Source organism: Amblyomma maculatum, unplaced genomic scaffold (assembly GCF_055883805.1).
Source record: "Amblyomma maculatum isolate TAMU_Amacu unplaced genomic scaffold, ASM5588380v1 scaffold_99, whole genome shotgun sequence".
NCBI lineage: Eukaryota > Metazoa > Arthropoda > Arachnida > Ixodida > Ixodidae > Amblyomma > Amblyomma maculatum.
This window is the reverse complement of record NW_028146824.1, coordinates 21,468-37,584: the sequence shown is the minus strand read 5'-3', so window position 1 is coordinate 37,584 and position 16,117 is coordinate 21,468. Positions and strand designations below refer to the sequence as shown.

The window sequence follows — 16,117 nt, the reverse complement described above, 5'->3', positions numbered from 1 at the left end:
GATCGTGAAAAGACTGCTTTTGTCACCCCGGATGGCCTCTACCAATTCGAGGTGAAGCCTTACGGCTTATGTAATGCCCCTGCGACCATCGAGCGCACGATGGGCGCGCACGCGGGTTCAAATAGACCACATGCCTGTGCTACCTCGATGACGTCATAGTATTTTCATCAACGTTTGAGGGCCGCCTCCTTTATGTTTCGGCTATTATTTGCGTCTTTTGACGAGCTGGCCTTCAGTCGAACTCCAAGAAGTGTAGCTTTGGTCGCCGGGAACTCAAGGTCATAGGACACTGGGTCAACTCCCATGGCATCCAGCCAGACTCCGACAAAATTCGCGCTGTAAGTGATTTTCCTATACCGAAATCTAGCAGCGACGTACGTCGCTCCCTCGGACTTTGCTCATATTTCAGCCGATTTGTGCCAAACTTCGCGGAAATCACCCGTCCACTCACGCAGCTTCTGAAAAAAGAGGTCTCCTTTTCCTGGGGCTACAAACAATCGGCTGCCTTCGTCGCTCTTATTGCCCACCTCACCGGTCCGCCAGTGTTGGCTCACTTCAATCCGTCAGCGCCCACAGAAGTACGTACAGATGCAAGTTGCCATTGAATGGTGCCGTTCTCGCCCAACGTCAGCTTGGTTCCCCTCGCGTCATTGCCTATGTCAGCCGACTCCTCTCTGAAGCCGAACAGAATTATTACATTACTGAACTTAGTGCTCAGCCCTAGTTTGGGCCATTACGAAGTTCCGCCCTTACTTGTATGGGCGGCCATTCACAGTAGTCACTGACCACCACGTATTCTGTTGGCTTTCCACAACCAAAGACCCTTCTGGCCGCCTTTGACGTTGGGTATTGCGCCTTCAGGAATATAATTTTTCAGTAATTTAAACGTCTGGCCAGTTGCATCGAGACGCCGATTGCCAATCCCGTCATCCAGTCGACCTGCCAAGCCAACCTGAATGTGACAAAGGCGTTTGCGTGCTCTCTATTTCTGGCTATTTCAACATTCGACGTGAGCAACGCCACGGCGAATTCAGCTGTGCGAAATTATTAATCGCCTCACTGCCGATCGCCATGACCCTTCCCTTCGTTTGTTTGTGCTCCACGACGGCACCTTATACCGGCACAATATGCGACCTCATGGCCCCGGCCTTCCAGTAGTAGTCCCTGAGCACCTACGCACAGCCGTCCTTGAGCAGCTTCAAGACGTTTCCACGACGGGTCATCTAGGCGTCCCTCGCATATGCGACAGTCTGCGCCGTCGGTTCTTTTGGCCAGGCCTATACCGCTCAGTCTGCCGCTATGTGGCTGCTTGTGACCACTGTCAACGCTGGAAAAAGCCATCAGCTTTACCAGCTGGACTTCTGCAGCCGATCGACGTCACCATAGAATCATTTTCTCGAGTGGGTCTGGATCTTCTAGGGCCTTTTCCACTCTCCGCATCGGGGAACAAATGGATTGCGGTGGCCACTGATTACACCACACGCTACGTGGTCATACGAGTAATACCAACTAGTTGTGCATCTGATGTCGTTGCTTTCCTCCTCTAAGACATTATGCTCGTCCATAGAGCTCCCCGCTAACTGCTCACCGACCGTGGCCGTTGCTTTAATGCGCGTATAGTCGAAGAGATCCTACGATTGGGCTACATTCGTGATTCTTTCACGACTGCCTACCATCCACAGACGAACGGGCTTACCGAACGCCTTAAAAGATATTAACTAAAATTTTATCTATGTACGTTTCTGATGACCATGGCGACTGGGACATAGCGCTGCCATTTGTGACATTTACATACAATTTGTCGCAACACGACACTACCAGCTACTCCCCCTTATAACTTCTATACGGCCTTGAACCTCTGCTTCATTTTGACAGCTTCTCCCTTCTGTTGCACTGCCAGCTCATATGCTGATGACGCCACAGCCCCAGTTATGCTGCCCGCGTTGTTGCTCGCAACCGACGCGCAGACTCCCAGCACTCCCAGAAACGTCGCTATGATTACTGTCATCGGAACACCCAGTATTATTGCAGCTCTCTCGTGCTTCGTTAGACCCCAGCTCACCGAGTTGGCCTCTCGGAAAAACGTTTGCCCCGTTATACAGGACCCTACAATATTGTACGACAAGTGACTCCACTGACATCCGAATTTGCGCCGTTGAATCCCGCAACGCATACCTCTACACACGCAACGAGATGGTCCATGCTCCACGCCACAAGCCGTACTACACGGACCCTTGTTTGGACGCTAGTACGCACCGGGACTGTGCTTTTCAGCCGGCAGGGTAGTGTTACATTAGGTGGGGCATGCACTGATATGCGCATAAGGAAGAAAGAAGAATCTCGTGAGATTTGAAGAAGACGACGTTCGAGCAGTGTCGGCTGGTGCCTGGTTGAGGCTGCTGTGTTTCTTTGTGCTGTGTGCTGCGTCATCTTGAACTAATCCCTTGGCCTTACCTTGCCACCTATCAATATTGTTACTGAGCGATATTCGCTGGTCGTGCTGAGGATAATGAAATGCAAGAAACTCCCAGATGAAGACGACAATTAGGGTGATGTAATCGGTGCTGTTAACATCGTTAGTGGTGCGGACAGCTTTCGGACTATAGATCTTCCCCGTAACATCTCTCTTGGTGGAGGTCAATTCATTCGATCCCCTGTGACAAGCTGGATGTTTGTAGCGGCCGCTACGTCGGTACCACCACAATGACTACAGACGCCGCTACCTCTACAGCCGCCGCCCCTGCTGTTGGCATGGCCCAGGACCATCACCCCGGAACATTCTTCGGGACCGACGATGTTGATGTAGACGACTGGATAGCCCTATACGAACGCATGAGCAAGCACAACAGGTAGGATCCCACACTCATGCTCACGAATGTAATCTTTTACTTGACTGGGACCACGCGGACGTGGTTTTAAACCCACGAAGATGACCTAACATCTTGGAATATCTGCAAACAGAAGCTCCACAACCTGTTAAAAAAGCCTATTGGCCGCCACATTGCCGCCAAGAAAGCGCTCGCCTCTGGCGCCCAAACGTCTGCTGAGTCTTATCTCACATCCAAAACGCCATGTCAATATACTGCAAAGTTGACCAAGGCATGCCTGAGGAGGATAAATTCGGCCATATAGTAAAAGGCATTGCCGACGATGCCTTCAGCCTCCTGTTGTGCAGGGTTTGTTGTGCTGCAGGTGTGCCAACGTTCAGAGCAAGCGAAACAGAGGCACATATCTTGCCGTTTCGACCGGCGGCCATACACGGCTGCTAGCTCCTCCTGTATTGCTTTTCCGACTCCTCGACCGGCTGCTAACGACAGTACTTTGACACGCATTGTCCGCTAAGAGCTTGAGGCAATGACTCCTTCGGCCTCACTATCGCATACGCCCGACAACGTCCTGGCTACTATATCACCTAATCAGGCTGTTGTGCTCAGAGGTTGCAAATATGGGTCTCCCTTCTGCCAGCGCAACCGACACCGTGGATTCCGGACCTGCCCCTCCAGGCATTGCTTCTGTCCCATCCAACGTCGTTTTCTCGCACCGATATCGGTAGCGCAATCTAAATGAATGGCATACCCATGACAATCGCCCCATCTATTTTGCTAGTTGTCGCGTTGGTCACATTTGCTATCACTTCCGCTTGTACACGCCATCTCGTCAGTTTACCTACATCAGACGTGTGGATCGCTGTTCCTCACCTCGCCCCGATCTGACGGTGTTGACCCTGGTTCCACTGCCCGTGCTGCCAACCGTTCACCATCCCCGAAAAAATGACGCTCACGTTCTCCTCTTCCTAGCTGCAGTTCGTCTCCGTCCCGTTTTGGCCACTTACCGATAAGCTAGCAAAGGCAGCTCCCGGAGGCGACGCTGCAACTGTGACCCGGACCGAAAAATCTCTGCTAGGCCCTGCCCTAATTATTAACCGTTTAGACGTCCTTGTGATTATAGTTCCATTTGCGCTCTAGTTGACACAGGCGCCCAACTGTCCATTTTCAGCTCCTCATTTCGCCGTCGCCTCAAGAAAGTCCTTACGCCAGCTGTTTTGTTCACAGTTCGCGTCGACAACGGTAGCACTGCTGCCATGGTTGGCATGTGTGCGGCGCGAGTTACCATTGCTGGCTTTCATGCCCCAGTGTTGTTCACTGTTCTACACGAATGCCCCCACAACATTATAATTGGCATTGACTTTTTAAGAGCCCACTCTGCCATTGACTTCTCTATCGGCCTACTTTGCTTGGAACTTCCGCTCTCCGCTGAAGACCCCTCCTGCTCTCGCCGCCTTCGATCACAGTCTAACTGCCTTCCTTTTGAAACTGCTGTTTACATCCCTATATCGCTATTTGGAGAGTCAAATTCGAAAGTTAAAGCTCAGCTGCTTTGGTCATCAGATGAGAAGAGAAGAGTCGCTGGAGAAAGATTTGATGTTGGGAAATGTTGAGGGTCGCCGGAGAAGGGGTAGGCAGCGAACGCGATGGTTAGCTGGCATCTTCGACACGCTGCAGATGAAGTTATTAGATGTTAGGAAGATAGTGAGAGACCGAAAGGCATGACGTGATATGGTCCATAGGGTCACGAAGAGTCGGACACGACTGAACGACTGAACTGAACTGATCGCCATTTCCACGCGTCCTAGACGGCGAGTTTCTCGTGCGTCCCATTACGGATGTCATGCTACAGCGGCATGTCACCCTTCGTCATCTAATTGTGCACATCTCTCAGAAACGCACCACTCTCCCTGTCATTAACTTCAGCTTCCCAATTTCTGCCCGAGAGTTTCACTAGCTGCGCTGTCCCCGATAGCTGATTGTGCCATTTCAGCTCTGACTACAGGTCATCCAACTGCTGTCCCTGCAACCACTCCCTCGTCCTCCCCATCGCGTCATGATCCTCTTAATAGCATGGTTGCAGCTGATCTCCAACCTGCATTCGCCGCTGAGTTGCACAAGCCTTTGCGCACCTGCAGTGATTTTTTTTATCTCGATACCCGCCCATTTGGTGGAACTATAGATGTCTGCCACTGCTTTGACACCGGCGACGGCCGGCCTATTCACAGGCGGCCCTATCGTGGTTCGCTTGCCGAGCGACTCGTCATTCAAACTTAGGTCGAGAAGATGTTAGCGAACGACGTAATCGAGCAGACCAGTAGCCCCTGCCTATCCCCTACCATGTTGGTCAAGAAGAAAGATAACAGATGGAGATTCTGCGTTGACTACCCCCATTTGAATAAGATCACCAAAATCAGGTCTATCCTCTTCCGCGTATCGACGACGCGCTTGTTAATTCGCACGGCGCCCGCTACTTTTCGTCTATCAGCCTTGCTTCCGACTACTGGAAGATTTCTCTGACGAGGGAGACCGCGAAAAAACAGCGTTCATCACCCCTGACGGCCTCTATCAATTTAAAGTCATTTTAAGACTTCCTTACTTGCAAACGTGATTATTCATTATGGTGTGCCTCGTGAGCTACTAACTGACTATGGCCGCTGCTTCCTGTCGCGAGTGGTTGACGAAAGTTTCCGTGCGTGCGCCGTCCGCCAAACATTCACCCCCGCCTATCACCCCAAACAAACGGCCCGACGGAACGTATGAACCACACCCTCACAGACATTCTGGTCATATATGTGTCCGACGACCATCGGGATTAGGATGATCGTCTCCCCTTTGCGACATTCACCTACAATTCTTCTGTCCATTGTACCGCTAGATACTCCCCCTTTTATTTATTCTTTGGCCGACACCAGTTACTGCCCTTCGACGCCTGCCTACCCGGGACAGACGCCACCAGTACTTACGCCAGTGATGCTCTCACCCGCGCTCATGATAGTCCGCCTGATAGCTTGTGTCAGCCTCTCTGCATCTCAATGCTCCCAAAAGTTCCGGTACGACAGTCGCCAACAGTGATGTCCACTACACTCCTGCGGCTCTCGTCTTCTGTGGTTCCCGTAGCGTTGAGTGGGCTTGTGTGAAAAACCTTTGTCCTATTATACAGGCCCTTACCATCTTTTGGGCCCCGTGACTGACGTCACATACGTAGTTCAACATGTGTTTCCGAAGTCCTCGTCCACAGCGCCAACCTCCGAAATAGTGCATTTGTCCCTTCTGAAACCCTTTATGCACGTTCTATTTCGCTAACATAGAGCGCATCGGGACTGTGCTTTTCCCGAGGAGGGTAGGGGTAATTAGTGGCATTCGCTGGTCGTACTAAGGATGATGAAGTGCAACAGACTCCCAGACAAAGACGACGCTGAGGGTGGTGAAATCGGGGCTATCAAGGTTAGTTGTGCGGACAATTTTGTACTGTAGATCATCCCCGTAACAATATGTTATCTTAAGATTCTACTCCAGCGATCCCACAGTTTAGCACACAGAGGTATGCCCTCAGAATTTCTAAGTACTCGACGTAGAAACAGAGTTCCGCTATAAGCTCGCTTTTACAACATACCCACTTGGCCTAGGTAAAGCCTGTATAACTCAGAATCCAATGAACCTCAAGGCTACAGTCCAATATAGCCGTTCAATGTCAGTACCGAAGCCACAGTTGGCAGGACCTCAAAGAAAGGAGGTCGAGGCTTCATCGATATACGTTTTTCCAACATACCCCTAAAGTGCAGTTTTCGTACTAAACAAAAAATGTGATTTACTTGTTGTCAGCGGCTGCTGCATCTTCCAGGTTGTATCTTTCATATCGAGTAGCAAGAGCGAGTTACAAAAAACAACTTGTTTGCGCGAGATATACCAGTGAGCTTCATTGCGTAGTGCGCAGCGCTAAATATAAAACTTTCATCATATTTCGTCCTCCCTCGCTAAATGCCCTAATACACAAAAAATGCTTGCCTGATGCTCTCCAAAATCCTTGGATACCTATTTCATGCCAGTCGAGAGACCATGTATTTTTATTGAATCGGATGAAAAGGCGTTCTTTGCATGTTGCAGTGAAGCTACCTGCCGTCTCCTCCTGAAGCAAAGGTCTGGTCTATTTCCTATTGCAGAATTAAAATAATCATTTCATAATGAACTATGCAGGTATATTCGTGCGGCGGGGCTAAACCCTTCTTCTGGACAATTGAACGAACACTGACGAACAACTAGATAAGAAGAGCGACCGGCACAGTATTGACTAGAACTACAAGTTTTCTCCTTGCTCATTGAGAGGATGGATAATAGGACACTGACAAATGTAATGAAACGTAAAACTGAAAGAAATACAGATTGAAGTGAAAAGAAAGGAAACCTCTCAACAGCAGCAAGCAATTTCGTTAAAATCAACAGGGATTAACATTCCTCGATACGTCACAACGTTTGCAGTAGTGCTATCGAAAGGGTGTTGACACACATTTTCTTGTTTTCTGTATTCTGAGCCTCGATTACTCCCTCAATGCATTGTCCTCATTTTATTGTGAATACAAGCTTCTTGCTAAACCGGCACGTACTTTGTTCTTGTTTCATCGTTCATTGACGATCCCGGAAATGTATTACGGGGTGCCGAAACACTACTTTTGAGATTTTATAGCAATGATCTATAAGTATTTAATCCAGTGTCCAGGATCTCCAACCTACAGTCGACCGCGCGGAAGAAACCAATAAGCAACGCCATTAGCACAAAGAACGAAGCGTTGCAATGCCGTAGTACACTGGCCTTTTTTATCTCTCTTTACATTAAAAAAAATTGTTCTCGCTCATCTATTTCTGATTTGTCACCTGTCATTCATTGGTCGTCGTCGCTGTCACCCATCATTCTAATGTGCTAACTGAAGTGGTCCCTCACAATTACGTGAAGATATCTGTCCTCTGTCCACCTCTTTGTATCCGCTATTTCATCAGTTGCTCTTTACGCCTGTCTGTTGTTTGCCTCGCCTTCCTTCTGCCTGTCTATCAGATTATCAGTCCGTCGCTGTGGCTGTCTGCGTATCTGTCTACTTGTCTGTCACTCTGTCCCTCCTTCCGTCTGTATTTCTTCCTTTCTATTCATCTGTCCGTCTGCCTGTGTGCCATGTGATAGCTTGTTTACCCTTCTTTCTGTCATTTCGTCTGTGTTGTCTGAAACTGACCATTCCATGTGTTGCGAAATTCGCCAGCGCTTATTATATGAAAAACTATTGCATTAGAAACAGGATATTACCTGCAGATGTTACATATGTTGCTGAACCCGGTCGGTAAGCCACTCACAAGTGTTGAAAATAAGAACAATTTTTCATTTTGTGCTATAGTTTTTACGGCTCGAACCCACCATTACGGTGATCTGCGAACATGGCTAAAATTTGAGGTTACCACCAGAAGTATTCGAGAGTTGTTGTTTGTTGAAACTTCAGGCTTTTTTTTGAGCAACAGTAATATTTAGGAATAATAAACAATTACTCGCTGTTATAAAAGCAGCACCAGTTGTAATTTAATATGATGTTTGCAAAATGCAGTAAAATCATTTTTCTTAGTTGGCAGCATCGGCAGCTGCCAACGTGCACGTCTTCTGAACTCCGTACCCGGTATTTGTACCAAGACCGGGTTGCCCTTACTCTCTGCGCCCCACAGGTTTCAGAGCCAGCGACACTCGGCCTGCGACATTTCGCGGTTCCGCATGGTTATCGGCCTGAAGGAAAGAAAGCAGCAGCAATTGTGTGCGGTATCATCGACACCAGCAATACTGCCCGGCGAAAACTGACGAGGGCCGTTTGCCTGGCATTAGCAGCAGCGGCAGCGGCCAACGTGCACGTCTTCTGAACTTTGCTCCCTGTATTTTCAGGTTCATCGTTCTCTTCTTACTTATTTCTTATCTTTGCCGCTGCTGCCAAATAAACGGCCGTAGGCCATGTAATCATGTCGCGCTGTTGCGTATGTCGAGAACTTATTGCTGGAAACTCTCCGTCATTGTGCTGTACCCAGTGTGAATTTGCGTTTGATATCGGGCCCTGTTCCGGGGTTTCAGAAGAGGCGTAAAATTTCAAAAAAGAGACGTTTAAGAAATCTTGGAAGTGCGATTCATGTGAGGGTGTCCGTACAGCTGATGATGTACACGACGAGCAGCAGGCTGATCGAGAGGTTATCAATAGGCTGCTTGCGTTGGAAAACAAATTTGACTTCATTCCAGCCTTGTCAGTTAAACTCAAGGCGCTAGAAACATCTGTCCAGCTGCTCTCTGATAAATTTGATGATTTTCATACACGGCTTCTAGACCAAAAGAAGTCAACGAAGGAAGTGACGAAGCGAGTCGAACAAATCGAATAGGATGAATGGTCCAGAGAAATTTCGCAATTCAATCTAGGTATACACAATATTGAGTGGTTGCAGCTGACGGCTTAACGTTGAAATTCATAGTATACCAGAGAGTAAGGACGAGGATTTGATAAAGAAGGTTATCGACCTAAGCTCGAAGCTGGAAAACTTGTGCTCAAATGAGATAACAGCCATACACAAGCTCCCCGCTTAACCATAGAAAACGCGGGGCGTAATCGTGCGCTTTACAAATCAAGAGGTTAGCCATGCTTGGCTAGCAAAAAGACAGTTGCTGGGAGATGGTGAGACCTGCATGTTTATCTGCTGAAACATGACCAGCTTCTCTCGTAATCTTCTATCGGCTGCCAAAGAATGGGCTAAAGAATCCGGCTACTTGTTCGTTTGGCATGGGAATGGAAAGGTGCTGGTAAGAAAACAGCCCGGTGCATGAGCAGCTGTCATCCGTGATAATGGTGATCTCGCATGCCTAAAGTGACAGCATAAACCTTTGTTATATATTTGAACAAATTTTACGCATTCGTGTTGACGCTCGCCCATGATAACGCCCTTTTCATGGACAAGCCGAGGTTTTCAGTGTTTCATTTTAACACCAAAAGTCTGCGTAACAAATTTGATGAGATGACTTTTTTGTAATATATAAAATATGAATTTTATTTTATTTGCTTTAGCGAGACATGGTTCACATTGAATGATTGTTTTCTTATTCCGGGATATGATTTTGTGTCAGCCTCTCGTTGACTAAAGCATGAAGGTGGTGTTGCTCGACATGTATGTTCCGATTTACCTTACCAAACTCCACCAAACTGTAAAACTGTAAATGAAAACTATGAATGAAAACTATGAATGCATTACCATTCAGTGTTATAACATACTCATTGCTCTCGTGTATCGTCCACCATCTGGGTGTTTAAGTCATTTTATGCAGTTTGCAGAAGATATATTTGAACGCAGTGTCGCGCTCAAACTCGAGTATGTCTTTATAGGTGACTTCAATATAAATGCCTTCACAAATAACAGTACGTTCCTGCATTTCCAAGAGCTTTTTGTGTCATATGGCTGTTCAAATGTGACAAAATATCCTACTCGTGTCACTCCAAGTTCAGAAACGATTATTGGCCTCTGCATTACAAGCTTTGCTCCCGATGAAATTAAATCAGGGGTTATCGTCTATGACCTCACCGACCATTTACCAATTTACTGTCTGATGCCCTCAAAACGAAGACGTGTTTTAGAGGAAGAAATTCTGGCCAGAGACTACTCGAAGCGAAATATACTCAAGTTCAAGGATCTCAAATGCTGCGAAACTGGGATGTCATCCTAAAGGGTAACGATCGTAACAACCCCTATAATTCCTTCTTGAATGTTTTTAATTCTGCTTACAATGTATCCGTTCAGTTAAGGCCCTTAAAAATATTAGAAGGCAAGAAAATCGTGGATAACGCACAAATAATACAACAAAATTAAACATCGCAACAACCTTTTTCAGACGTTATTAGACACAAGATGTGAAACTGACCTCTGATTATTCAAGAAAGACATCAGAGACATTGTGTGCAAAAAACTTTCACAAAGCGAGTTTTGTATCTCAATGAGGCTTTGAGTGACGTAAAATTTGCAAATAAGTGTAACAAACATTTTATTTCCGTAGGTGCTTCAGCAGAGAACCACATCACTGTACCATGCGAGAATTACACCAAAACACATTGTCAGAACACAGTGTTTATGTCGCCTACCGATAAACATGAAATACTAGACATAATTTCGTCCTTAAAAAAAAATTGCACCTCTGGAGCTGACTATATTAAACCCAAACCATTAAAAGTCGTTGCAGTAAACCGCAGTGATCCCAGGCGCAATGAAGCTAGCTCGCGTGGCTGTAATACATAAAGGCTGTTCTGCTAATAATATGAACAATTACAGACCAATCTCTGTGCTTCATATCTTAGCGAAAAGAGCATAAATATCATACATAAAAAACCTGCTGACTTTTCATGACAAATGATATAATGAACAATTCGGGTTTAGATAAAGTAAGTCGTCTGAAATTGCACTTCTTGAAGTAAAACTGCACACACTCGAAAACATTGAAAATAAAATTTTCACTCTGGGCATCTTTCTAGATTTTAGAAAGGCATTCGACTCTGTTCGACACGATTTGCTTTTAAAGAAGTTGGCATTATACGGAATTCGCGGCAACGCATGCTCATTGATAAAAAGCTACGTAACCTCTAGAAATCAGTATACGTGCATAAATGGTGCGAAAGCAGAGTGTGGATTGAAAGAACACGGTGTACCACAACGATCGTTACTTGAATCAACATTATTGTTATAATATATAAGCGATGATGTAAATATAGGAAATGACACAAAGTTAACTTTATATGCAGACGGCACGAATGTGTTCTTCTCAGGCACCGACTTAACAGAGGATTTCGTCAGGCTAACGAATGGTTAACAGGACGAAATTCATGGCTTTCGCCGAATAGACTACTGTTAAACACCAGTAAAACGAAATAACTAGTCTACCGGGCGAGAGGAGCCAACCCGCCTACGAACCTGAGTTTAACATTTTGGAACATTCCTATCGAAATATCTTCATCCGTTAACTTCTGGTGGGGGGGGGGGGGGGGTAGTATCAATAAAAACCTTTCATAGGCGCCTCCCGTCGACTCACTCCGGAGTGATATCGAACGTGCTCTACTAATTTTAAATAAGATAAGATATCATGTCCCATTGGACGTGAAAAGAAAAATTTATTATGCTCTCTTAGGTTCACGTTTCTGTTACTGTTCTTTAGTATGGTCCACGACAACCAAGATTAACTTTTAATGTCTATTTTCTTTGCAAAAGAGAGCAGAGCGAGCGATCTGCAATTTAGAGCTATCAGAAGATACTATCCCTCATTTTAAAAGCAATAAAATATTGCCCATCAAGTATCTGTACGAATACAAACTAGCACTCGAAATAACGCGGCGATACCTTGCAGATAGCAAATTTCAAATGAGATATTCTGCAAAGACTGGTCCCTACTATCTACGGCAAAGTTTAATACTAGCCGCGTTCCCATACGACATATGGCGATCAAAAGCGGAGATTTTTAATACCAAATTTTATAAACAAATACCCTGAATTATTTGAAAAAGTGGGTACAGCTACTTCGACTCCGCGACTACGATGCATGCTACGGGAGTTTTTCCTAAACGTAGGCTGCAGACATTAGTGGACTGATTTTCTTTTCTTCCTATTTTTTCCTGCTATTCTGTATGCTTATGACTTGTTTTTAAATATATGACTTTGGTATCAACCTGCTGTGTAAGAAAACTTTATGAGCTACTTATGCCCTAATGCTGTAATGAGACCTGAATGTAACACATTTATGTGTACTCATTTGCTTTGTTGCATATCCGCCGCAGCCAAGGGCAGGTGTGGCCTAGTCAGGCGCGATTCAGCCTTAAATGTCGTGTCCCCTAAAGCATTCCTGAACGAAATGTTTTGAATAAAAGAAAGAAAGAAAGAAATAAACTCTGTTCAGGAAGATAGGGTGCGCTTTACATAGTTTACCACCGAAACCTAGGCAGAGCGGTTCCCTTGTGTACGAAATAATGAGCAACGTGGGTGTGTCCCATCCGTATGAAATATAAAATTACCATTAAAAATGTTCCTGATCGTTATATATCTACGATTTTCCTCAGATGGGCATTATTGAAGATAATTTATAGGTAACCACGTTTCTCCTATAGCCTCTCATTTATCTGAGGGTTTTCATTACATTACCTTCACAAATTCGCTGTGTAGCATGTACACCTATTTCGAGATACAAAATTGTGTTTTTCAGCAAATGCCAATGCGTTTTCATTGGCTTCAATCCCAACATGGCTAGGGACTAAGCAGCGTCTTAAGCTTTCGTGATGCGATCTCAACTATGTTTTCGTATAACGCTATGTATTAAACGCTCAGCATTTTTTTATTGTAGGGCTGTCGTAATGATCACTCCATCAGTATAGATAATGCACTGCTTGATTTTCTCGTTCCGCGTCTGATGTAAAGCCAAACCTACAGCATACAGTCAACAGATATACAAACGATTCACACTGGGGCAGGCATCTCCTTTCTTCATTTCCAAGCTGCGTTTAATTTCCAACGTTTCCTATGCGTTTCAACCTGCATTTAGGTTTTTGAGCTACCAATAAAACTAAAGTGTAGCTTCGTAGTTTTTTTTATAGTGCGAGGAATCCTTATTTTATGTGATCACGCTGCGCTTGAAATTTTTGTAAAATTATTAGTGTGAAGTTACCTACTGCTCGGACATTGTACCATGGCGGCAGTAGATTAGCTCTTACTGCAAGTTAAATGCATCATCTAGTAAGCTTAAGGTATATACATTTTTCCTAAAAGCAGTGTATGAACGAGCTCATATAATACGGTCTGTTATACAATTATAATTTTGGTTGACACTTGTTGGAAGATAAGGAATTTTCATAAAATCTTTGAAAATTCGGAATTCCTCCTGTTCTCTAGCAAAGGCTTTTTTTTATTCAACGCAAAGGTTGCCTATAGAGGATTTTCTTTACGCAAAATTATAAGCTCTGACCAAGATCTTGAAGAACGTCTAGGAATTCCAAGGAGGAGTTCATTGCTTAGGCATAAGAGTTTATTCTGGAACGGAGGAGGGAGTGATAGATTAGCAAAATGGAGTCTGTTGGACCCCTAGTCCATTTTCCTGAAATATATTTGAAGGCTTAGGCTCGTTTCTGTGGGATAAAGATGTTTTTTCGATAGAATTTGAAATATTTTGCATTCTTGTTTCACTGGAAGTGTGGTTTATTTCTCGTATATTTTCAATGCTCTTGAAGCTTCCTCTCAAATGGAGAAAAAGGCTACTGTTTCCAGCGGAAGCCTTCAATATGTTTGTCTTCCCAGGTAACAGTTATATAATATATATTTTTTATTTTTTGAAGAGGTAGATAGGGTGGAGGAAGTTCATGTAATGTGTTGGTCATCTGTCTATGTGCAATAGATTATAGATTTGGGGATTAAGTTAGCTACGGCATTCATTTTTTGTAGGAAAAGATTCGTGCTTAGAATGCGCTTCTGAGGTCCACCGTTTTCTTGGGCTGATGTTATAAAATTGTTTCCAGACAGAGTACGAGTGTGCAGGTGGCCAGATAGTTGCTGAAGCAGTTAAGCATCCTGCAGAGAATAGCTTCATCTTCTATAAAATGAAGGATACCTAACCTCCAAAGGTAGTATTAGGCCGCTTCAGGGTGTAAGAAGAACAAGATACAGTTTTATCCGTAGATTATCGCCTTCAGCGCTGCCTTTTCAAGACGAACAAGTTGAGAAAAAATGTAATATGCTGTTTAAAGCCACCTATATGTGTGTATCCTCAAGTTAGCGGTACTGAAGAAGAAAGGTAACTTTGATATATATCTACATATATATATATATATATATATATATATATATATGGTATTTTCGTAATAATTTGCGTTACAACTGACAAAAACTGTGGGTATATAACTGCTAGGTTTTGGTGGCGGTTATGTGCTTGTTCATAAAAGGTCCCTTACGGAAATACCATATCTGCTTGAGATATGGAACATATGCTGCCAGATACAAATATATAAGGCAGCAAATAAGACCTTATCTGGGCCAGATAAGGTCATATATGTGCAAAATGTTGCCCTTATATGGCTCAGATTTGGCCATATCATAAAACATATAATCGATATCAGAACGGGTAAAGGGGCCTTATATGGCTTGATCGGGGGCATATATGGTATCCTCGCGAATTTTATGGCCTAATAAAGGGCATATATGGCATCGTCATTACCTTATATAGACAGATCAGGGCCATATGCCTGGCATCCACAGAACTTTATATAACCTCATCGGGACCTTAATTATGCAGGCACCATAGTCATTGTATATTAGAAATACATGGCCTTCGTCTACCTTCTGAAAATATCCAATATTGGCATCATGTGGTCGAGCTTCAATTTTTCTACACTCAGCATGGCCTGCATGCTTAAGTGTTAATTGTATCTAGTTTAGAAAATAGCTACGACTCCTAATATTTCAAATATTCTGCAGATTTCGCTGCACTATAATTATTACACCATGTGTTCCTTAATCCAGGAGGGCACTGGATTATAGCTACATGCTTCTCTTTCCGCCTACTAACTCGCATTTTCATTTAAAATGCGGCCGCAGTCCGGTGCACAAAAGCATGGTTGGTTAAGTTGAGCGATTCAAAATATCAAGAAAATGATGGCAGTTGAGTATACGGCCCCCATCGCGCTGTCAGACGGTGACTCACCCTCAGAGACAGCTGGCGGTTGCTTCGTCGAGGGCCGCAGTGGCTAGACAGTGACTCCTCCTCTCCCGCGTTCCCCTCTTCCCTCTCAGTCAGCGGCGGCCCCTGCGTCGCTGGCTCGCATTTCATCTCTCCTCCTCGCTGCCACGCTCTATACCGCGTAGGCCGCGAGCTCTCCGTTTTGTGTGTGCTTGCTTCTTTCCCCTCCCCCTGTCGACTCCGTGCGCCTAAGCACTTGGTATCTCGTTCCTTTTCGGTAGCAGAAATCGGAGTTCGGTGCGGCTGGCGAGCGTGCGTCATGCTGTGTATGCGGGTGTGTGTGTGTGTGTGTGCCAGCGCCTGTTCGCTATTAGCTGTGTGTATGTAACAAATATGCGACATCAAACCTACAAGAGCTTCAGTCTGACCGCCGGCACAGAGGAAATTATCGTGTTCCACTGCAGGTGGAAGCTGCCTCCCCAGCCTTGGCAGCGAACCTGATGGTCGATTGAGCTTTTCGGGGCTTTTGTCCTCAGTGGCCCGGCCAAATCTTCACCATTGCGTCGGATCGCACCCTCATCGTGCCGCCTCATCT

The 16,117-nt window shown here is 45.3% G+C and overlaps 1 protein-coding gene across 1 annotated transcript in view; it reads right to left on the bottom strand.

Moving 5' to 3' along the window:
- Positions 1 to 16,117, bottom strand: part of LOC146170651 (uncharacterized) — a 63,145-nt gene that overhangs the window by 31,776 nt on the left and 15,252 nt on the right. The gene's annotated exons all lie outside the window — the stretch shown is intronic.